Source organism: Alligator mississippiensis, chromosome 5 (assembly GCF_030867095.1).
Source record: "Alligator mississippiensis isolate rAllMis1 chromosome 5, rAllMis1, whole genome shotgun sequence".
NCBI lineage: Eukaryota > Metazoa > Chordata > Crocodylia > Alligatoridae > Alligator > Alligator mississippiensis.
This window is the reverse complement of record NC_081828.1, coordinates 156,471,466-156,495,391: the sequence shown is the minus strand read 5'-3', so window position 1 is coordinate 156,495,391 and position 23,926 is coordinate 156,471,466. Positions and strand designations below refer to the sequence as shown.

Here is a 23,926-nt window from a genome sequence, read left to right as displayed (position 1 = left end):
AAAATGGCTGTTGTGATGGAGCAAATCCCACGAACTGTGCTCTCAAATGGAAACTTGCATTTGTTCTCTGTTTTGTGGTGAGGGCACGTCTTTATTTTTTTTCAATGGATAAACAGCAACTCTCCCTGCCCCTGAGAATAAATATAATAAGACATTTCTGTTTTCTACATGGTATATATTTGATAGGAAGGAAACAGATAAGAATCTAGAGAGAAACCCTTGTCAGTAAATAAAAAGAAATACCAAAAGCCTATCATATTTGGTAAGCTTTTTATTTTTGATGATTCCAAAAACTTGTCTAATATCTTTCCAACCATACAGTTGGTCCAATAATTTTTTAAAAACCTTGTTTTGCATACACTGTCTTGTCTATTGCAGCTACAAAAACCCTTCAAATCTACAACTGTATTGGGGTCATTGTGATAACACGACAAATCTGTGCAACATTATTAAAAGGAATATTTAACTATCACTATGCTAGTAAGGAAGGCAGTGTGTAGAAAGGAAAGACAGCATAGCCCAGATACCTATGCCCATGTGGCTGCTTGGCTAAAAGTTACAGGTCTCCCCTCAGGGGAATGACCCTGTTCCTTCCCGGGAGATGCATAGCTCTCCTATTCTGTGTGCAGCCATAGGTACTTCCAGGGCACATAAATCCTGAACAGGGAGCTACCTAGAGATGGCCCATAAAAAATTCTAGGTGTGGGGATATGTGTAAATGCCTGGTCTTCAGGTGTCTGACATCAAGTTGTGCAAGGTATGCTTCAGGATTCAAATCACCCAGAACACAGGCACTACCCCAGCCCCTTCACCTTTTCTGGAATGACCTAGTGGTTAGGACCCTTTCCTGGGACATGGGAGACTTTGGCAGCCCACCAGTAGCCACCCATGTTCACAGAGGGAAGACGATCTGGTGCTAAGGAGGCTCCTGGCCCAGGGCACCAAAATTCCTAGTTGTGCAGCTGGAAGTGGAGGCAAACTATAAATACAAGAAAAATGAACCATGTGAGAGCAAAATCTTGGCATTTGAATGCTCCAAAGGCTTTTCTTTGAACTTCTGTCACTCTTTCTTTTTACAATTTATTTCTCCTGTACTTTATGCTTAATGAAGATGGGACAGTCTACAACTTTATGACAGATCCATTTATTTTTACTGTTTTCATATAAACCAGTACCACAAACAGCAGTTGCTTCTACTGCAGCTTGATAAACGTCAGTATTAATTAAAATTGTTGAGCAGGGGTTGGTTGGGGTTTTTTTTTCCTTCTCTCTGAGCCAGGCTGGCAGAGAAGGAGCAGCCTGACTGGCAGCTGCAGCTGCTGAGCTGTTGACTGGAAATGTCGTCACTGAGAATGAGGCAACGAAGCAGTAGCAGCCTCTTGACAAAGCATATTGGACACAGTGGAAGCATTTTATCACTTGCAATGTGCTGCCAGTCAGCACGATGTGGGGGAGGGCGTCAGAGCACGGGTCTTGAACTTAATCCTTTGCTCTCTCTGCTGGGAAGTCTGTAGAAGCAGCTGTTCAGCCCTCACAAAGAGGGTACTCCCCACCATCAATATCTAATGGTGCTTTTCAGACTGGAAGAGTGACATTGACAGGCTCTGAGGAAAGCCCTTGACTCAGGACAGAAGGTCACAAAGCCTGAGGCCTTTAGGGAATGCAAGAAAGAGTACAAGGATGCCAGAAGACTCCTACTCAGCTCCCCCACCAAATCCATTTTGTATTTAGGTGCACTTTCCCTTCATAGTAAACCTGTACTGTATACAAGACCACGAACCCCCAAACTCTTCTGGCTTTAGAAGACTCTAATAGCAACTGAGGCATGCTTTAGCGGTCTCAACTGTGCTCAATAAGCTCCCATCTCCCACTGGGGCAGAAATGGTCACTACCAAGGCAGTGATTTGGTGGTCTCAGGTCTTGGCTCCTCATCCTTGTTACCCCTATGGACCAAAAGGAACCATATAATCACTATAGACGCTCATCTCAGTTTGTGACTTTTTTTTTTTCAAAATTTATTAGCAGAAGATAATGGTCATTGAAAAGTGAGAGAACACATACTGTTGCTTTTTAATTGGGTGCACTCCTCTTAAGTAATGTTCTTTTGAGCATTTCACAAGCAATGGTTTTCTTAGTGAAGCAGCTCGTTTTGTAGAGTAGGAGTAACACATCTCTCGCAAAATGCTTCTAAAACATTTTAATGGTTTTGCCACAACATTTTAAAAAGCATTTAATTGATTCTTCTGCCACTAGGAAATTGAAAGAGAAAGCAAGGGGGGAGATTAGAAAAGACAATAACCTCTAGAGATCAAAGGAGTCATTCTAAGAGCTATTGAACTTCCTATGAGATTAACAAGCTAAAGGGTGCTTAATAATGAACAATATTTTTTCTTAAAACATAGTTTTGTTTGTGAGATATATATATATATATAAGCTTCATGAGGTGCCTTTGGGAATCTCATTTTATATACACACACACCCACCCACACATATATATATATGTGTGGGTGGGTGTGTGTGTGTGTGTGTGTACATCTATCTATCTATCTATCTATCTATCTATCTATCTATCTATCTATCTATCTATCTATCAAATGAGATTCCCAAAGACACCTCAGGAAGCTAAGTATCAATGAGTGGTAGACATCAAACTCCCACAAGTACCTATGAAATCTCATCCAGAAATACTGTAGTCTAATGATAGTACTAATACAGCTACTGTTGAGAACAGTGTTATCATAACAGCACAGATTCTCTGTTGTATTGAGCTTTTGCTCAGTTTCCTTTTTCAGTGTCTAGCATCTCAGACCTGGTTCTTCACCAGCATGTAGTGTCACCTCTTTGGGGCCACAGAGTTTATTACGTGTGTTTTTCCCTATGGTTGGTCTATAGGTGAACACCTCTCAAGATTAGGCCCTGAAGAGAGCAGGAGGATCTCGCTGCTACTAAAACATGTTGTAGAGGCCTGTCCCAAATGTGTAGTTCCCTGCTTTAACCACTAAAGAACCCTGCTTCCATGCATTAATAACACAAACAATACTACTTGTTGTCTAGTTAAAAACAGTTTTGGATGACAAAATGGAGTTCAGTTGAAAAAAAAAATTACTTTTTAAAGTATTTATTTTAAAAAAAGACATTGGTTGCATCAATTCCATTGTGCAGCAGTCTAAAAATATATTTCTAAATAGAAATGTCTTTTGCCAGATGAAAAAAACCCAACAACCAAAACACCCCCATCAGTTTTCATGATCTAATCTTACAATTGGTTAGAGTTTCTGTCTATTGGCTCAAGAGAAACTTGGTTTCAGTAAATTTGTTTTTAATAAAAATGTGTTATCTATGATAAATATATATTGCTTGGGTCAAATGAATCTGATTGTGAAAACATATTGAGCAAAAGTATTGGGAGGATTTAATTTCATTGCTTTAAAAAAACCCAGCTATTGAATGCTGGTTTGAATTAAATTCTATTTGTTTTAATAAAAGTGTAGTGGCCTGAGTGTACATATATTTGTTTTAGTGGCAGTGCATTGGATCCAATAAAACTATATTGGCTTCACTGCTTATGTCTCCTTTTTCAGAGAAAATGAATTGAATGGAAAAATGAAACAGGCATGAATCAGCCAGCCCCGAGGTCTCTGCTCAACTCCAGCATCCAAATAAACCAGAAAAAAAATACATTATTACAAACATTGCCTTTAAATTTAAATATGTTTTAATGTCAAGGATGCACATGAGAAACTTAATTGCCCCATAAAAGACTGCAGTTTTCAGAACCAGCCTTTGCTGTGAACTAACTGCAGAAAGCTTACGGCTGCATAAATAGAAATTCCTCAGGGATCCAAGTAACAGGGCAGCTTCTGCTCTCATGTACCCTGGTGTAAATCAGACTCAATCTTCCTTATGCCACAGCTATTAGCACCCTTTAAGTATTTAAAATTATGTATATTGGGTGTCAGAGGGAGCTACATCTCAAAGTGTAGGCATATACCACATGAGTGAAAAATCAGGTGTGTGCGCACTAAGGGCTCACACTAGTGCAGAAACACTTTTGGCTGAAACTCTACTACAGGCAAGACCAGAGTTCAATTTTTAATTTGAGATCTCCCCTAAGTTTCCCTACATAGCCCCTAGAGAGAAACAGTTATACTGGCTAGAAACAGGCTTGCACCCATCTACCTAATTTTATACCCGATTTAACTGTGAGAGACATGTTTGGTAGTTTGGGGGTTTGCTATATAGCATATGTGGCACATTTTGCTACAGTCAGAATGGCATGTGTATACAACAGCTCTAGAGAATGGTACCCCATGCAGAAGAGAGAGAGTTCACTGATGCATGAAAAAGAAAATAGACGTGTTTTTACTTGTTTTTCATTTCTTAAATTTATATATATACATACACACACACACATACACATAGATACATACACACACACACACATATACATACATACGCACACACACACTTTTTAACTAACTTTAAAAGAGCCAAATCTTAAAGAATTTGATCAGTCTAGCACATTTTGGCTTAGCACATTGGAATTTCTATAAAAAGGAAAAAGGAAATGAAAAATGTGTCTTTTTCCTTTTTTTTAAAACTACATCAATTCATCTATTTTATCAGCAGATCTACAAAAAGGGTTTAGGCATGGTGCTGCTGAGTGTTTACAAATCTAAGTTAGGCACCTATATTCTCTGTCCAGTGAATGTGGTTAAGCAGCTAAGATTGTGAATCCTAACAACCAACAGAGAAAGAGGGGAAGAAGCTTAAACCATGTAGAAGAAAATGCTGGAGAGAGGGGTGGATCTAAAATCTACCCTTTCTCCTGAGCTTGGACATCTATGAGCAGACCTGATTTAGACACTTTTATTTGAAGGGAATTCACTGAAATCTTCCCGCTATTTGTATGTACCTAGTTCATTTCTGGGGGTATGAAATAACTTTTTCCTTTTAATATACAAACTGTGGTTGAGGTAATCTTTTAGGCTGGGGACAGATATTACACATAAAATGGTATAAATGATCAGAAACCAGTTCAGATCTGTAACACAACAGAAGTTCAGTGCACATAAACCACTTTCAAAATGGACAAAACTGATTTAAGATAAACCTGGATAGATGTAGTATCAGACTTAACTGATTTAGGTTAACTCTGTTTACTGAACTTCTGTCCCAGATCCCCTCCAGATTCAAGTGAACTCACAGTCCCCCAGCATCCCATGATGCTTTGTACCTCCCCTGCAACCCCCCTCACCTCCCTCACAGAATGGGTGGGCTAGCCTTGGCCCAAGCTGTCTGCTCCAGCTGAGCAGGAAGTGTGCTCTTGCACCCCCTGACTTCTGGCCTGGGCCACTGCAGGCATGTGTCTGCATTTCTGGAATCAAAAGTGAATGTCCGTTCACTTGTTTATTGGTTCAGTCTATACAGCTTAGACTAACCTGTGAAGACTGAACTGACAGCCTCAGGCTTTTTGGCTGTTTGTACTTAGCTTTAGACAATAGCCTAGAAGTTGGAGCATTCTATATTAAAGATTCATTGAATAAAATGCATAAGGAGTCCTGGCTGTGGGTAGAATTCCTATCTCCTCCTTCACCTTAGCCTTAAGATTAAGTCACGAGAAGCAGCAAGAAGGAGGATGACCCATCTACCTGTTGGGCTAGTGTTTTTTCAGAGACTCAAGTGAGGTGGAATAGGATGACACTTGGTGCCCAAATGAACATAGGCACTCAATAGCTGTACTGGGGCATTGTGCACTTACAGACCCTCTGGAGGTCACAGGAGAGTGTGAAACACACTCTTGGACTAAAACTCCATCTAGAGCTGTATTTGGTCTTGACCCTATGATTCCACAAACACATGACCCTTACTTCTGTCAGAACTGTCACAACCCAATGTTGTGGTTTTTGTTTGTGTGCGCGCTTCGGCACCGCTAAATTATTTTCCCGCTGATTGTAGCTTTCTTTGCACGGTAGAGTTCTCTGCTGCAAGAGAGAACTCTGGTGCAACGGGGGATTTCCCACCAAATTACAGCTTCTTTGCAGGGTGCATTTCTTTTGCATACTAGTGATACACACTGCAAAGGAGTTCCCGCCATTTGTATTCGGATTTGCGCCACATTATTGGCCAATTCCAAATGTAGGCACACGTGGCGGCTAGCTATTGGCTTGCTAGCCATACAAAAGGCTTGGGTAGTTTCCGCCCAAGTCGGAGGGGGAGAGAAAGGAGAGAGGCAGAGAAAGGAGGGGAAGAGAAAGGAGGAAAGAGAGAGAGAACTCTGTGTGAAGATCTCCAAGCGCTGCGGACACTTGCGGACCCAATGCGCCTCCCCTAAGCAGGCAATAGAACCGAACCTACGGAGCTTTCGCTTCTAGCCTCTCCCCGTAGCCGATCGCAATCCCAGACGTATCCCTTTCCTGTAACTTCGGACCCGCGGAGTCTCAACTCCGGGGAACCTTTCGAACCCAACCGAACCAGACCCGCGGAGCCTAAACAACTTCGTGGGAGCAATCGAATTTATCGTGGTCCTCTAGTGAGGATCTAAGCGGGAGCTGTGCCTGGAAACCTGTCCAGCCTACACCACTGCCATCTTTGGGTGTTAGTAAACAATCTTTTCAATCAACCACTACGTGTTTGTGACTAACTCTAGCTCGTTGCCGGCTCTCTCCGACCCTGCGTGCCCGGGCTGCCGGCCACAGCCCGCGTGCGCGAAAGACGGGCTGCGGATCGCCCCTCCCGACCCGCGCGCGGCGGTGGGAGCGAGGCCCGGCCAGCACAAGAATAACCTGAAGAAGTTTGCAAGGGGGTGTCATCGAGTTTCTTTTGCATTGCAGTTTGATCCTTATATAGAATTGCATGCGCAGCATCAAACCACTGTCAACCTCCAATCCACCATGAATAAAGCCCTGCCTGTAACCTTCCCCATTAGCAGAGGGGAACCAAGATTTTGCCTCAGTAAGATTTGCTTCCTACAGCTCCCATTGAGGCTGTAGGAAGCAAATCTATACCAAGTCTTGCACGTCTTCCAGTCTGGAAGCCACTCCTCTATCTGCAGTGCCTGGTGTGTAGACTGACTCACTGGCAAGTACTGGAGAGGAAGAGACAAAGCTCTGCTCATTCCTTACCTCTGCCAGCCCATGTTTAATTCACTTACATGGGTCTGAACCAATGGAGGTTCAGGATTTATGGGTAGTCCAGGCTGGGGCCTTCTGCTTCCTTACTCTCCTGCACACAGGGGGCATGTCCACACATGCAACCACGTGCGCTTGCAGCAGCTCAAGTAGAAGTGGTGCAGATTTGAGCTCAGGCTTTCTGCCTCAGTGCACGTGCTTGTTTTGGTTGTTTGGTTGTTTTGGTTTCGCTGTTGGGATGCTGGGGTGGGGGGGGATGGGGCTGGGCAGGGCAGAGATCAGGGGCCTCAGGGGGGCAGGCGGGGGATGGGGCTGGGCAGGGCAGGGCTGGGGGGCTGGGGGAGTGGGCAGGGCCAGCAGGGGTCCCTCCCATAGTCCCCTCCCCCTCCTCCAGCCCCCCCCCGACCCCTTACTTACCAGCACTGGAGCCCTGGTGCTGCAGCACACTGCCTGGCAGGCCACATGCTTCAGCACCAGGGCGAGGGGCCAACTACAGAGACGCTGGCAGCCAGAGCGTCTCCATGGAGGACCCAGCCTCTGGTTGCCTCAGGGCACAGACTGTGCCCTACCCCGCTTTTTTTAAATTCCAGTTTTTTAGACCCCTGGCATGGATTAAATTTTCTCCCCACGCTGCAAGTTCGCAGCACGGGGAACATCTTCTCGTTCCCGCATGTGCCTCTTGCCCCATCTGAAAGGGGTTTGAGATGGGGCAAGAGGCACGTGCACGCTCATCTGGACGGGCCCAGAAGGGCTGTCGGTGCTAAATATGTATTACTCTGACTTGGATTATAGGTTTTTAGAGAGGCATTGTACATGCTAGATCTCTTAGATCTCTCTTTTCATTGCCACAATTACTGAAGTAAGCTGTCTGAACAAGGAGCTCTTTATAAATTAAAAGGAACATAATAATATCACCACGTTATTGTTAAGGAGGAAAATCTTTGTGTAAGTTGCCTTACCCCTCACCTCAGGTTCTTTGTTAGTGGCCAATACCTACATCATTTTCATCTCCTCACAAGATGCCGACTGATTCTGCACCAGAACGCTGGATCTTAGGTGCTTTTTTTAGTTAGTTATGATTAGTGGAGCTTAAAGCAGCTCTCACTCCAATAAATAAAATGATGGTGACATCTGAACATTACCAATGCAGAGCAGTGAAAGGTTCTTTCCATTATAGCGAGTAGAAGGCTCATGGCAACAGCTCATATGACAGGCGTTCAGTAATTATTGCTTTGTGTCAGTCAGCAGCATGCATCATATTTTAGATATCTGTGCATAGGAAAGTATTTGGATAGATGGCAAGCTTCATAGAGTGATGTTTCTTTGCTTGCAGGTTTCATGATCAATTTAGCAGGGGAGGGAATGTTTATTATTACTGCAGTAGGTCATGACAGAGTGTAGATTAACACAACATGTCTGTTAAAGGAATTACAGAGAATAAATTACAAGGAGCCTTTTATCTTGTCCATTTAAGTACACAAAAGAGAAAAGTGATGACAAAAGGGATTGATACTCAAATGTTAAGGCAGAAATACTGAGATGGTGCCTGTAAGTGATACAAGTGACTAAAGATGAGCCTAGATGCAGGGAGGGGTTTTGAGGGACAGCTGTGAAGAGCTTTTTCCGACACTGCTTCTGGCAGAAAGCACTAAAACAGTTGGGCAGTGCCTCTGTTTCAGCCATCAGTTAGAGTTTCTCTCACCCAGCACCATCCAAAAGTTCTAGAAGAACAGTTTGCCTCTCAGTCATCATCAGACTAATAAGCTCCGAAAGCTGTGCTGGGAACACCAGAATGCTAGCATGGAGTACAGTCAAAAAAGCCTCAGTCAATTATGCCATGGTAATATCAAATCAATGAATTCACAGTTTGACTGCTTATGGCAGATGGACGAACACTTGTCGGTTATCTAGTGCTGAGCGAGAGTCAGATTTATTTCCAGAGCTTGTTTCTATCATTTCTCCTGACTGATGCTGCAAGGCAAAGTATGCATCTGTGATTTTTCAGATGTGAAAGATCCCCAGCTATCTTCTAATGAGCTACAGTGAGGTCCATCAGCAACATACTATCTAGCTTTTAGTTTATTTTTGCTGAAGAATAGTAAGAAATGAATACTAATATCTGGCATTAGAGAAGATATTTGCAATAGTATTTCTCCATGGCAATAGGGGCTGTTTGAGTTCACAAGAATGTGAGCTACCAGATCTTAGCCACACTGTGTGCACATGTAAAGCTGGTTTTCTATTTATAATGTGCACTTGGATTTGCCCCATGAGGTAAGGTAAGCAATCAGTTTGGGGCTAAGAGATCTGAATTGTAATCATATAGGAAAATAGGACTTGCCTCTCTGGATCAGACAACTGGCCCATCTAGTCTGGTATTGTTACCCTGGCAGTGGCCATTATCACTGCTTTACAAGGAAGGTGCAAAAAGTCCATAATAGTTATTCATTCTTATTGAGTCAGGCTGGGTTCCAGTAGAATAGTAACATGCATGTGTACTAACTTCCATTTTTGGTCCAAAACGTCTACATTTTGTTATCTGACACTTGTTCAGTAGCTTCCATGAAAGATCAAAATGATTCCTTGAAGAAGCTTCTACATGAAGAAAACAACAGCTCAAGAGATTGCACTAATTTGAAGTATTTATTCTTTTTGAATGTATATAGCCTAAACTTTCCCCATAGACTGAAATAGCATAAATGTTTCTGATGAGCCAGAACCAAATCCCACGACTCAACCAACTTTGATCTGCACGTATCTAACTTTGAACACTGCATCCTGTGCCAGTCTCAGTCATGTAGGCATGCATAGGTCAAGACTGGCCTCGATATTACAAGTTTCCCCACATTGGTATCTGCTTTTTTTTCTTGAGAAAAAGTAGAATATAATCGAAATGGTAACATTTCATGAAAATGTATCTATTTCAATGACTATTTTCCATTAAAAATTCTAGAATTATTTGAAATCAAATCAAATCAAGGTTTTTATTTCATTGTATTTCAAGTTCTTCATTTATTTTAGGTTTTCCTTTGATTTTGGCAGTTCATTTAGAGCTTAATATTTTTTTCAACTTGTGGTGCAGGTATCACATCTTGCCCTGTGGGCTTTTGATTGGCTAAGTGCATATTGTTTCACAAAGGATGTAAAAAATAATTAGATGAAATATTCTGGTAGGACTGGAGTCATGTTTTAGCCCTGATGGTCCAGGAATTATGAGAGAGGCAAGAATTTTTTTCTGGGTGGTATCTTTTATTGGACCAACTTCATAGCTGGATAAAGTTAGACAAGCTTTCAAATGCAAAACTTTCTTTTTCAGGTCACCGGAAGATACCCAATTAAAGATATCACCCAAAAATATCATGTCTATTCCATGAAACATTTTGACATTTCAACACAAAATGTTCTATTTTTATATTTTTTTTCACATAAATCCTCCATTTTAACATTTTTAAATGGAACTTGTCAAATGTCAGGATGGAAAGTTTGAACCATTTTGGAACAAATATATTTTGAAATTTCCATTCCTCCAAAGAATTTGGAATTTTGTATTTTAATCCCAAATCCAGATGAAACAAAGGTTCATAGTGGTGACATATTTTTCACAAAAAGGAATATTCCTTTTCAAGCCATTTTTAATTTCAGTTTGGAATTTTTTGGAAAGGATTTTTTTCCTAGAATAATTTTGTTTCAGGTAATCAGGAAAAATAAGCATGGCTCACATATCTCCTGTAGGAAAAGCAATCCTGTTCATGTTCAAATACTTCAGTCTTATACACTAAATAGAACAAAAAAAAATGCTACAAGGAAAACATGTCAATATAGTGAAGTTACTGCAATGGTCCTTCTAGGAAGGACCATTTTGGTAGAGAAAATATAGTAATGGATTATGGAGATCTAGGACTTTTAAACTGGCCATGTTGATTTTTTGTGTTCCAAAAATGGGTCAATTTGGTTCTCTTTGCATTCCTGAGTTGAAATGTTGATGTGCATTTTACTAAATGCTTGCAAATCCTTTTGTAAAGTTCATTGGTCTGTGGCGCCACATACCACACATTCAGCTGTTCTCCACACTACAAGGGAGCAGCGTGTTTTTTGTGGGGTTTTTTTTACCCCTGGATATGCAGGGGTCAAAAAAAACCCATGCCAAAAAAATAGCAGAGAGGTGCACACTCAGGCAGTGTGTGCTGCTCAAAACCAGAGCCTGGCCAGCCAGAGCTATGTTTCAGCTGTCGGCCTTGCTCCCTGTGGCAGGATCACCACTGTTGCAGCCACCGGAGATCCCAAGAGCCCCAGGTAAGGCTGCTGGGGCCAGCCCAGTGCTGGCACTAGCCTCCCTTACCCAACCTAGGGTAACTGGTCATGTGCCAGAGGGCGCATGGCACAGGTGGTTCCCCAGGGACAATTAGCGGCAACACAAGATGTCCCGCTACTAATTGTCCCTGGGGAACAAAAGTCTACACTCATGTGAACGTGGCCCATGGCTCTAATTCTGCACTATATCCAAGAAGAACTCAATGCCCCTCTGGGGAAGGTATGAACCAACGTGTCTTTAAGGCACTGCTGTACTCCCAAGTACTAGGGTCATTAAGGTTCAGGTTACTAGTCTTCAGTCTGCTCTAATTTGTATTAGACATGAGCAGCCAAGGCTCAGTTGGGCTTATTTGGATTTGTTTTATTTCCTATGCTGGTAGCTGAGAGGCTAGAGCCTCTTCAGTGACTTTGTATAACCTGAAGTTTCCCCATTCCATAAGATTTTTTTTTCTGCACCTCCCATAGGAATCCTCCATTGTCTGGATTTTGATATCAGGGGTTAGGGTACTTTGCTCAAGGGGGGCAATGCCTAAGAAATAGTAACAGTGATAACACTAGTTTTACTGAAGAATCTTCTCCATTTGTTATTTTTTCTCAAGTGCTCCTGAAATGATGGGCAGCATTATAAAACCACTATATAGGTAGAGTGAGTAAATTATTTTATACCTGTGCTCAAAGTTAATTAAATGGCATATATGCTAAATAATCAGGCAATAAGAGCAGAAATGAAATTTCTAGCCTCAGCAATGTTCCTTTTATAGTGATATCCATATCTACCACAAAGCATAATTATCCAGATCATTTTCCTCAGTTCATACATACTAAATTCAGTAAACAGTTTAACAGACTTACAACGTCTGGTGTATACTGCCATCTTCAATCTTCCCTTACCATCACATCTGCAAATAAAATCTTCCTTTGTGACTCAATTCCCATCTACTTTGGGTTTCATGTATATTGTGTGAATCTATTCCGTCAACCACAAATGTTAAGAACTAAGTATCCTCTATGGTTAAAAATAAAACGTGGAATGCAGAGAATGCCAGCATTTATTATACTGTGTAACACTGTTACTCACTCGAATTGACATTGAGTACACTTATTTCCATTCTCTCCTGCTTTCATTTGTCATTGAGGAAATTCAATCCACTGCTGTGTCATTGTTATAATAATCTCAGACTTCTGGACACCAGTCGGATTATGACGGTCACACAAAACAAATGTCCCATTCATCTTGGACAGGTTTTGCTTTTGAGGTACGTCTTCATTTGCAGTTGATCTGTTTTGCTGTCTACTGGCATGTTGACTTCGAATTGCTATTTCCTGTTGCATAATTTTAGGGACATTCTGCTCTAGAAATACAACCCATGAAAGGGATGTGGTTAAAGTATGATTATTTATAGTGGTTGTATTAAGGTTGTAATTTATAGTGCAGGTGGGTATTAACTGTGTTCCCTCACCTGGTTAAAGCCTTGTCCATGTTATAACCTGATCCTATAACTTAGCTGTATTTGTAGTGCAGATAGAACCTTGTATATCCCCCAAATTGAGTAAATTAAGCATAACACCTGATTTCCATATTCCTAAAACAAAGAATTTACTGTCATTCTATGGTTTGAACAGTAGAGGTCTGTTCACCGCTATATGCAGTTAACCTTTTATTTACCATTTCTTTCCCACAACATTTTAAAGATCTTTTTTCTTTTCACCCCCACAGTTAGAGCTCTCATAATCTCCTTTTGCTCTTTTTCCCAGCTTCACCCTGAACAAGCATATTGTCCCTTCTGGTCCATATAAAATGCAGCTACTCAGGACATGACAACTTACAGATAGCAGGCCAGATCCAGCCTTCAGAGCCTTTGGATCTAGCCCCCTGAGCTCCCTTCACCGTATTGCAGTGAGCTGCCTCAAACTTACTCATGGCTCCAACTGTGGACTACAAATCCCAGAGGCACCTGGAAGCAGGAAGAGGAAATGATGAGCAACCATGTAGAGTTCTGCTGCTGTAATTCTGGACTGCAAATCCCAGAGCCCTTGGGAGCAGCAGGAGGAGGAAGCAAACACACAGCCCATGCTAGCTATATGCCAGAGACCCACACTCTAGCATCCCCCAATTTCTGGCCTGAGACACTACAGGCATATGGCTGCATTTCCTGAATCCAAAGTGACTGTCTGTCCAGTTGTTTCTTGATTTAATGTCTGCAGCTTAGACTAACCCACCCCTACTCTATCGCATTCTATTCTTGCATTCTAGAAACCTATCATTAATGAGCTAAGAATCCCTTGCATACACATTCATTGTCATAGATGTTCATTTTTCCCTTGATTAAGATTTCACATTTTTTGAAAGGGCAGTCCTGTAATATTTTTTTAGAATCTATATTTTGTCTGTTGGTTAAAGGATTCCATATGACTTGTTTACTTCTCTTCAAGAGATTGATATTTGGATTTGTTAGGTGGCAATGGACGGATGCTGTAAAATACTTTTTGGCAATCTACAAATGAAATCACTTTTCCTGCGCTCCCGCCCCTCTTTCTGTTTGCTTTCTGCAAACATTAGAATGATCGAGTTTTACTTGCATGGATGCTCATGGAAAGCAAATTTTAAGCTTGCACGCTCGAATACTGCCATATAGCAGAAGTGCCAGGTTGAGATGACAAAGCTATGCTGGTGCCTTGAGCCTAAACTTGCTTAATGAGGGACAAAATTCTTCACCCACTGCTGCTGCGACCATTTCTCTTCATTGTGCTCTCTGCAATTAGTATGTTTAAAAGGGACAATGCTTGCCATTCCTAGGGGCAGAGTTTTCCAAAAACTCTATGGCCCTGGCACATGGGAAATTACACAAAGATCTGATTGTGCCTTTAGCAACTATAATTGTGCATGTACATCCAATTTTTTGAGGTGAATGTGACGAAAATGAATAATTCTGCACCCAGACAACAAATCTTACAGAACCATAATGTTGGTTGGACTAAAGCCTTAGGTAGTCTGTCTAGCCCTCTTCTGCAAATTATGAAATGTGGTGATAGTGCTTATCTGGGAAAATCTATGCCTCTGACTTCTCTGCTTGAAAAAAAAGTTATGCCTATCTGGTTAGCTGCTGGAAACAAGGGAATGTGGTTTCTATCATTGTTTATAACTAATGTAACCCATATTTTGAATACTATGCAGCAAACATGCAGCAAATTGTTTGGTCATCTAAGAAGTAAAATAAATAAATAAACTGGTCAAGTGCATTTGAATTGCAGATAAATCTGAGGAAATCACAGTCTATATGCCTATATTCAGTGAACAGAAGAAAAAAGCTGCACAGGATGGGCAAATTGTCAGGTGAGAATTAGTTACTCAGCTCTGCTGTCAAGAGCGCCTGGTGTGTGTGTGTGGGGGGGGAGGGGGGGAGGCATTAAGTAGGTACTTTGTCTGCTGGTACAGGCTTCTAATCCTGAGCATCAATCTTCACTCATTAAAATAAGTAGCAAAGCCTTTCCAAATATACTTTATTCAGGAAGATGTTTTTTGAGGATATTATAGGAATTCTTGATTTTCATTTGTCTTCGTCTGGGTCTGTGAAATAAGTCTGCCATATTGTCCGTTTCATGCTAATTTCAAAATATATTCATATATTCCTTTCAGATGTGGAATCTATGAAGGACTGTGCTTCCGAGCAGACACTGCAGTTAACGATAGAGATAAACAAATCTATTGAAGATACTGCAATAATTTTTTATATAAGAATAGAAAGGCTACACTTATTAAAAGTAAATGCATATGAAATGAACTGTTTTTTAGGCTCAAGTCACTTAAAATATTTATAAAATAATGTTTGTCCTGTGATGGGGGAAGATCATGTGGCCAGTCACAGTGCTGGCCCACCTCTTTGTCTAGGGAAGTCCTCCCTGTCTCGCCTGCCATGACTTGCTGTTCAATAATACAAGATGAAATAAGCGGGAGGCTGCCCATTTATAGTCCCAATGCCATGGAGTCTACACACAACTCTAACCTTCCCTTACTGTGTCCCATGCCTGCAGATGGCATTCAAAATTATTAGTTGCTCCAGCCAGAAGCCGGGCCAAACTCTGCCCCTTGCTGGGCTTCTCACACACTACACATATACTCTGCCCCATCTCACAAAACCTCATTCACTCCACCCTCTCTCACAGGGCCACTACCAACCTGCCCTGCTTCTCTTGAGTGGCCCCTTTGGGCTATCAGGCTTGCCTACTTTCACTCCTAGTGATCCCTCTGCAGCCCTTTGGGTGCCTCCTGCAGCCTACTCTATGGGTGACAGTCCTTGTGCCTAACACTAGGCTGACTAGCCATTAGCCCCTCACCAGGGACTAGACTCTTCCTGCCCTGCTTTCTGGGGACATTCTCTACCCCCTCCTTGGGGCTAACTCTATGCCCCCTTCCTGGAGCTTGAAGTCTTATACCCGAGGGACTCAAGTGCCTTTCCCTTGGTATGCCTGGCCCCACTGTGTGTTCTATCACCACTGAGTAGTGGGGGCTAGGTTTATAAGGCACTCCTACCCACCTTGCACCGGGGAAGCAACTGGCCTGGCATTTCTGGGGAGCTGCCTTGCCACAGGCAGCCCCACCAGGCCATCCTTCCCCAGCAGGGTGCAGTTTCAAGTCACACCGAGGACAAGGAGCCTCCTGCAATCCCATAGTTCTTGCCCTTACCTCCAAGATGTTCCTGAGCAGCCACTCAGCCAGATGTTGTGCTGCCAGCAGCAGACTGTTTGGGCAGCCTTGAGGACCTGAGCTAAAATGAAGTCCTCTCAGCCCTCTTCTCCAAGAACATGACTCTCACTGAGTCATGTGAACACCTCATCAGGGCTGGCCTCCACCTGCTGGCTGCCCTGCTGCCACTCAAAGCCCTTAAAGTGACAGGCACCAAAGGTGCTCTGTCATGTCCCAGCAATGGGAATCAGGAGAATTCAGTTCAATTCTATGCCTTGGCATTCATACAACAGTCACTGTGGGCAAGACACAAAATGTCTCTGTACCTCAGATTTCTGGAAATCAAGAGGCAAGTCCTGATTCTGGTCCTGACAGTTTGTGTCACTTGACCTTGAGTGAGTCATTTAACTTCTCAGTGCCTCATTTCCCTACTTGTAACATGGGGATATCAGCACTTGGATCTCCCAGTGATTTGGGGAGGCTGAAGTCATTCATGTTGCTGGTAGTATGGGGAACAAGCAGGAGGAACTTACCCTCCTGCTAGCTGACACCAACCCAGACATAGTGGGGCTCACAGAAATGTGGTGGGACCCAACGCATGACTGGGCGGTGAATATCAAGGGCTATAGGCTATACAGGAGGGATAGGACAGGGAGGAAAGGTGGGGGTGTGGCACTCTACGTCAAGGAGGAATACACATCCTCAACAAGTAGCATTGGGTCAGAGGAGGGGCACACTGAAGTGCTCTGGGGTAGAATACAAGGAAGTCAAGGGGAAAGGGACTTAACGGTGGGGGTCTGCTACAGACCACCCAACCAAGGGGAAGAGCTAGACTGGAAATTCTTAAGTCAGCTCACGGAGGTAGTTAGGTCAAAGGACATGGTCATCATGGGTGACCTGAACTTTCCAGACATTTGCTGGGAAGAGCAGTCAACCAGGTCTGACCACTCACGTAGGTTCCTAACTGAGATACAGGACCTCCATCTAACCTAGGAGGTGCATAGCCCCACCAGGGGAGACACCTTGTTGGACCTGGTCCTGGCCATGGGCAATGACCTGGTGAGGCATTTGTGGGTGCTCGACCACCTGGGCAACAGTGATCATCCCCTGCTGGAATTCACCATCCAGCACAAGGTGGCAAAGGCCTGCAGCAAGGCAGCAGCCCTCAACTTCAGGAGGGTGGACTTCAATGAGGTAAGGAGAATAGTCGGGGAGGCACTGAGATCCTGGAGGGGAGAGGAGTTGGGGGTCGACTCGGTCATTTCTTAAGGAGACACTCCTCCAAGCCCAAAAGGAGGTAATCCAAACATGGATCAAAGGGGGCAAGAGGATGCAAAAGCCCCCATGACTCACCAAAAGCATACGGGAACATCTCCTGGCTAAAAGGGAGGCGTATACCCAATGGAAGGGAGGGGCCATCACCAGGGAGGACTATAACTCGGTTGCTCGGGGCTGCAGGGGGGTGGTCAGGAAGGCCAAGGCAGAGATGGAACTGGGACTAGCTACCTGGATTGAGGACAACAAGAAGTCCTTTTTTAAATATATAGGAGGTAAAAAGAAGGTACCGGGTAACGTGGGGCCTCTGCAAGACACACTAGGAAATCTGGTCGTCACACCAGACGACAAAGCAAACCTATTAACAATTTCTTTGCCTCCATTTTCCTGAGCAGGGACCGGGTCACCCCCCACACCGGGACCTCTGTAGGCCCCAGGGGAGGTGCACCCAGGCCTAGGATCAGTGAGGACCTAGTCAGGGAACTTCTGGAAGGACTGGACGTATTTAAATCAGCTGGTTCTGACGATCTCCACCCCAGAGTGCTGAGGGAATTAGCAGAGGTCATTGCGGGACCCCTGGCATGGCTTTATGAGCACTCATGGTGCTCTGGTGTGGTGCCAGAGGACTGGAAAAGGGCCAATGTGGTTCCCATTTTCAAAAAAGAGAGGAAGGAGGATCCAGGAAACTATAGGCCAGTTAGTCGTACCTCAATCCTGGATAAGCTTTTTGAGAGAATTATCATAGCGCATGTCCATGACGGGCCAGCAGGGGAGATTATGCATAGGGGCAACCAACACAGGTTCATTAGAGGCAGGTTCTGTCAGACCAACCTGGTGGCCTTCTATGACCAGGTCACAAAATCCTTAGACGCAGGTGTAGCAGTGGATGTAGTCTTTCTGGACTTTAGGAAAGCCTTCGGCACGGTCTCTCACCCCATTCTCATTAAAATACTAGGGGACTGTGGCATCGACACCTACACAGCCAAATAGGTCACTAACTGGCTGGAGGGCCGCACCCAGAGAGTGGTGGTGGACAGGTCATTTTTGACCTGGAGGGATGTGGGCAGTGGGGCCCCCCAGGGCTCGGTCCTCACGCCTGCACTGTTCAACATCTTCATCAATGACTTGGACGAGGGGGTAAAAAGCACCCTGTTCAAATTCGTAGATGACACTAAGATGTGGGGAGAAGTGGGCATGCTAGAAGGAAGGAATAGGCTGCAATCGGACCTAGACAGGTTACAGGGGTGGGCGGATGAGAACAGGATGGGTTTCAATACTGACAAGTGCAAGGTGCTGCACCTGGGGAGGAAGAACCGGCAGCATACCTACAGGCTGGGGAACTCCCTTCTTGTCAGTCCAGAGGCAGAAAAGGATCTCGGAGTCCTTATTGATGCCAAAATGAACATGGGCCGACAGTCAGGAAGGCCAACCGTACCTTGCCATGCATCCACAGATGCATCTCAAGCAGGTCCAAGGAGGTGATCCTCCCCCTCTATGTGACACTGGTCAGGCCGCAGCTGGAGTACTGCGTCCAGTTCTGTGCACCGCAGTTCAGGAGGGATGTGGACAACATGGAGAGGGTCCAGAGAAGGGCCACTTGCATGATCAGGGGGCAGCAGGGCAGGCCCTATGAGGAGAGGCTAAGGGACCTGAACCTGTTCGGCCTCCACAAGGGAAGGCTGAGGGGGGATCTAGTGTCCGTTTACAAACTGGTCAGGGGGGACCAGCAGGCAATGGGGGAGTCCCTGTTCCCCCGAGCACTCCCAAGAGTGACAAGAAATAATGGTCACAAACTAGCGGAGGGTAGATTTAGATTACATATCAGGAGGCACTACTTCACTGTCAGGGCGACTAGGATCTGGAACCAACTTCCAAGAGAAGTGGTGCTGGCTTCTACCCTGGGGGTCTTTAAGAGGAGGCTAGATGAACACCTCGCTGGGGTCGTTTGATCCTAGCACTCTTTCCTGCCCATGGCAGGGGGTCGGACTTGAAGATCTGCTCAGGTCCCTTCCGACCATACAAACTATGAAACTATGTTAGTAAACTGCTTTGAAACGATATCCTAAGGGCCTGATCCAAAGCTCACTGAAGCTAATGGTAGTACTTCTGTTGACTTCCTTTGATCCAGAGCCAAAAGAATGGGTTTGAAACAAGACCTAAAAAAAGGAGTTTATAATGTGAGTCACAAGAAATGAAGGCCAAGCATGTAACAGAGATGTAAAAAAGGTACCCAATATGATGCAGGTGTCATGCTAACACGTAGGCAGGGGGGAATATTTTCATTCTTTCATTCCTTTGTCTTCCAACTTTACATCCACTCAGGATTATGGCTGAGTTCACTGTGGGTCATGCCAGGAATATGTACTTTGTCAAGCACTTTTCCTGGGAATTATGCCAAAGTGTAGGTGACTGCAACAGCCTGCAGAGACCCACAGGAATACATACAAACAGCAAAAAGCTATAATCTTTCTTGTTTCTTCTTATGGCCGCAGGGGGAAAGGGAACATCAGTTTTCAGGAGGAAATGGTTTAAAATAAATGTCACATGGTGAGTCGAAGCTGGAAGGCAGATACTGAGGTAAGTCCTGATGGAACTAGTGGTCAGTGAGATGAATTACTGCGTAGCTTTAAAACCGTGTGTAAACATGGACCTGCTCTGCAAGAAGCAGGACACTTTATGCAAGCCATTCAATTCTCCACTCTCGTGTGCACCTCAACTAAGATACTGGGGAAGCCAAGGACCAGGACTTAAAAAATATGGGCTGATCTACACCACAGTGCATGCCTACACCACAAACTCAAACATGCTGTATTGTTCCATTCATGCCACCTCCCAGAAGCAGTCACACAAGGCTCTGTGAGTGGTCTAATTAGCTCTGGTAACTGACAGGGCTACACTGCTTTGCATTTCATACAGTCGCATGTGTGGATCAGTGTAGTATGTTTGAGGACACTGTTGCCTGTACAGTAAGTTTGTGGTGAAGACATTTCCTTAGGACTCTCTCTAGAGCCTATAGGGTAACTCACCCTGTCCATTTCCATTATGAAAGATCATATGGGAGACAGCTAACATTGTGAGGGAACATGCCAATATGTCCACAAAGACCTACCTGTCTCTGAACATAATACCTAAGAATAATATTTTATTTTATAAGCATTATTATTTTATTATCTAAGTATTATTTATAAGTATTTAAGTATTGCTATTATATAAGTATTGGTATTTTATTATATAAGTATTGGTCTAATAAAAAGGTATCATCTCTGAACCAAGAGTCTTAGAGTTTTGCATTTCTTTCTGAACATAATAGGCACTATAAAGCTACGCAGGTAAGCAACTATACGAACGGCAACAAGTTTGCATTAGCTACATATGGTACTTCTCTCTGTTTTCCCGTGAACACTATTGCTCTGAAAAGAATAGGTCCCAAATAAGAGGAACCAGTAAAGCAAGGGACTATTGGGAATTAATTCTGAGGAAGCTGCTGTGTTTATTTTTCTGTTCTGCTAAAAAAAGCAAGATGAAAGTGATTTGTGTCTTGCACTTTGTAAAGCTATTTGTTTGGTAACAAGGCCACAGTATGCATGACTACAGCCCCCAGTGTTATGGGCTGTTGCATTTGTGAATTTTTCATATTGGGTCTGACAGCATGGATTTGAAGTTTGGGAGTTAAAGAGATTTGGATTACGTTAATTTTCACATGGTCAAATTGTATTGTAAACCAGAGGGCAATGCTAACTTCTCTGGATTTGTATATTCTTATGGGTTTGATGAAACGTGAAATATCGCATGCCTTTTCTAGTAAATATGGTTCAAAGAGCAAGTTCAAAATTTCACCCAGGTAAAACAAAATAGATTTCAGAGTTCATGGTGCACTGTAGTCTTGAACATAGCATCTGACAATTTTATTTAACTAATGCTAATTTTCAGTACCACTGATGTTGAACAGTTTCTTCTGTTCTACTGCCTCCTTGAAGAATGCTGTGAAGAGGCTATCTTACTTCAGGACTACAGGACTACTCCTTTGAATTGTGTGCAGTGCCTACAAACCATTGCTGTCTTCACAGCACTGCATAACTAGCAACACACAGCTAGGTTTGCTAACACTGCACTAGCTTTGTCTGGAGTCAGGATTTTCTTCCATGCATCTCATTAATAGCAATAGGATATGATGATGATACAGCTGCCAGCATTAGGGTGTCAATTTATTCTTCAGTTTCTGCTTTTTTCTACTTATCACAAAAATATGGATCAAATCCATTTCCACAATCAGAAAGGAACCCTTTTCTGGAACATCATGCCATAAAAGACATCAATACAGAAAACAAATTTAAATGGTAAATTAACCCCTCCAGCCAATGTACATTCTGGCCCAGTGCATCTACATCCAGAACAAAATTTTCTAAAGGAATCTGTATGGGAATAGATCTATTATCTGAGATATAAATAATGGGCTTCATCAGTCATGTTTGTGCATAAGAGAGAGTGCAGAAGGGGGAAAGAGTGGACAGAAACAGTGTGAAAGGAAGGGTCTCTATTAAAAGTGTCTCACAGGCAGCCAGATAATGTGTCTGCATGTAAACCTGAGAAAGCACAGTTCATCAGATACCAGTAGTTTAAATGTCCAATGTTAATGAACAGGGCATGTATGTGTGTGTATGCACACTCGGCGCATGTGTGTGCATGTACAAACGAGCATAAAAAACTCAAGGATGTCTGGCAGATGCACTGAATTTACTCAAATGCAAGACAAGATTTGTTTTTTTTCAGTCATTATGAGGAAAAAAGGCTTCAGATTAATATTATGCATAGTTTGTACTACTACATACAATTAGGTAAAAAGTGCTGCTTAGTGTGTTTATGGAGTACCTGTGCTAAACCTTGAATCAGTTTATCAATTCAGGATAAACTAATTCTGTGGGTACTATGTTTAATTTCACGGTAATTGTTTTCAAAGTTGTTCCTCACTTCCATGTTGTCAGGGAAAGCAGGGTCTGACATAAGGAGAGCTGTAGGGAGAATAAGTTGGGAGTATGCAGGGGGTAAGGGAACCAGCTGACCTCCCAGATTTATTTTTCCTGCGTAGCAGGGGGACAAATTCAAGATGAACCTCCAGTAATTAGATTCCATACCAGGAAAATTATAATAAATATATAAATTTTCCATATATTGAATCTAATTATTGTGGGGGTCATCCTATTTGAGTAAATATGGTATTGTATGAAAGCCCTTGTCTGAAACAGTATCATCAACATTCCTACCTCTAAAATTGTGTTATGATTTAAATCATGAGGGCCAAACATGCCTTGGATCCATGGTGGAGGTGTGTGTTCATGTGGAAGGGTTAACATGGCCTCTCTGCTGTTCGGCATGTAAATTGGTGAAGAAGTGGCAAGCAGCAGCATTGTTAACCCCCGACTGGCAGCTCCAACAAGGAGGCCCTGGTTTGGATCTAGCCCACCATTTCACCCAAGTTTGACACAGCGTGACAGGGGGAACACTTGGGACCAGGTCTCATGCCAGCCCGCCCACCTGTCTCTGTGGGGCAGTCCACCTAGTCTCACCTGCCATTACTTTGTTGTTCTCATAACTGATAGAAAATGAGGGAGACTACCCATTACATGCCCCAATGCCAGGGGGTGCTATCTGTGGCTCCAAACCTTCCCTACTCTGCAGCCCATGCCTTGCAGATGGCATCTGCAAGATATTCGCACCCCACACCATGACTGGTGCTCCTGCATCTCATGGGGACTCTCATTCCCCCCCCGGAGCAGCAGGTCATTGTGCTCAAACTACAGGTCTTACTTTCGACCCACACTCAGCCTCCTAGCAGTAGAGGACTTATTGGGTTTAGGACTCACCCCTCACGCTCTGGCTGAGTGCTCCCTTTCTCAGCCTCTGGCTAAAACTACTCCCTTGGCCTCTGCAGCCCCACCTGGGGTTTCTACTATGCCATCTTGGGGTCCTCTCATCATCCTCACAACTGACTCCTTCTCCTGGGGGTTGACCCATGTGCTGCCCTTCAGGCTGTCCCACAGCCCGACTCAGCACACCCCCATGGGCTGTGCTTCAGGCTGACCCTCAGTCCTACTCAACCCACTTCCAGGCCCTCACTACCACCCCCTCCATGGAGTTACACATCTATCCCCTTCCTTTGGGGCTCTAGGGTTTCCCTCCTTTGTGGAGGCTTAGGTGGCCATAGCCATGCCTGGCCCCCTTGTACCCACAGTGTTGTGGGGGTTAGGGGTTAAGGTGCCCCAACCCACCTTTTACTAGGGTGGTAACTGGCCTGGCATTTCCTGGGGACTCCTACACCACCAGGAGCCCCACCAGGCCACCCATCCCCAGCAGGGTGCAGTTTTAGGTCATGCCCAGGACCAGGAACCTCCTGCTCTTACCTGTGAGATGTTTCATACAGCCTTTCAGCCAGGCAATGTTTCTGCTTGGGCTGCCAGCAGCAAACTGCTGTGTTTATATAGGCAGCCAGCATTTAAAATGGCTGCCGCAATCAAGCACCTGCTGGCTA

General features: G+C 43.8%; 2 long non-coding RNA genes across 5 annotated transcripts in view; one reads left to right on the top strand and one right to left on the bottom strand.

Moving 5' to 3' along the window:
* The window catches only part of LOC109285837 (uncharacterized), a 59,135-nt gene that overhangs the window by 25,481 nt on the left and 9,728 nt on the right, over positions 1 to 23,926 (top strand). For 2 of the 4 annotated variants that reach the window (XR_009462614.1, XR_009462613.1), the window contains exons 2-3: positions 13,197 to 14,775; positions 19,893 to 19,977. This is a non-coding gene — a long non-coding RNA (uncharacterized LOC109285837). Of the gene's footprint in view, positions 1 to 12,622; positions 12,698 to 13,196; positions 14,776 to 19,892; positions 19,978 to 23,926 lie in introns of those variants that run through there. The other 2 variants (XR_009462615.1, XR_002093721.2) reach the window with 2 other exon arrangements.
* Positions 12,168 to 23,926, bottom strand: LOC132250914 (uncharacterized). Its single transcript, XR_009462616.1, has 3 exons — positions 23,799 to 23,926; positions 12,902 to 13,396; positions 12,168 to 12,793 (listed from the first exon to the last, which is right to left on the bottom strand). It is a non-coding gene; the product is annotated as an uncharacterized LOC132250914 (long non-coding RNA).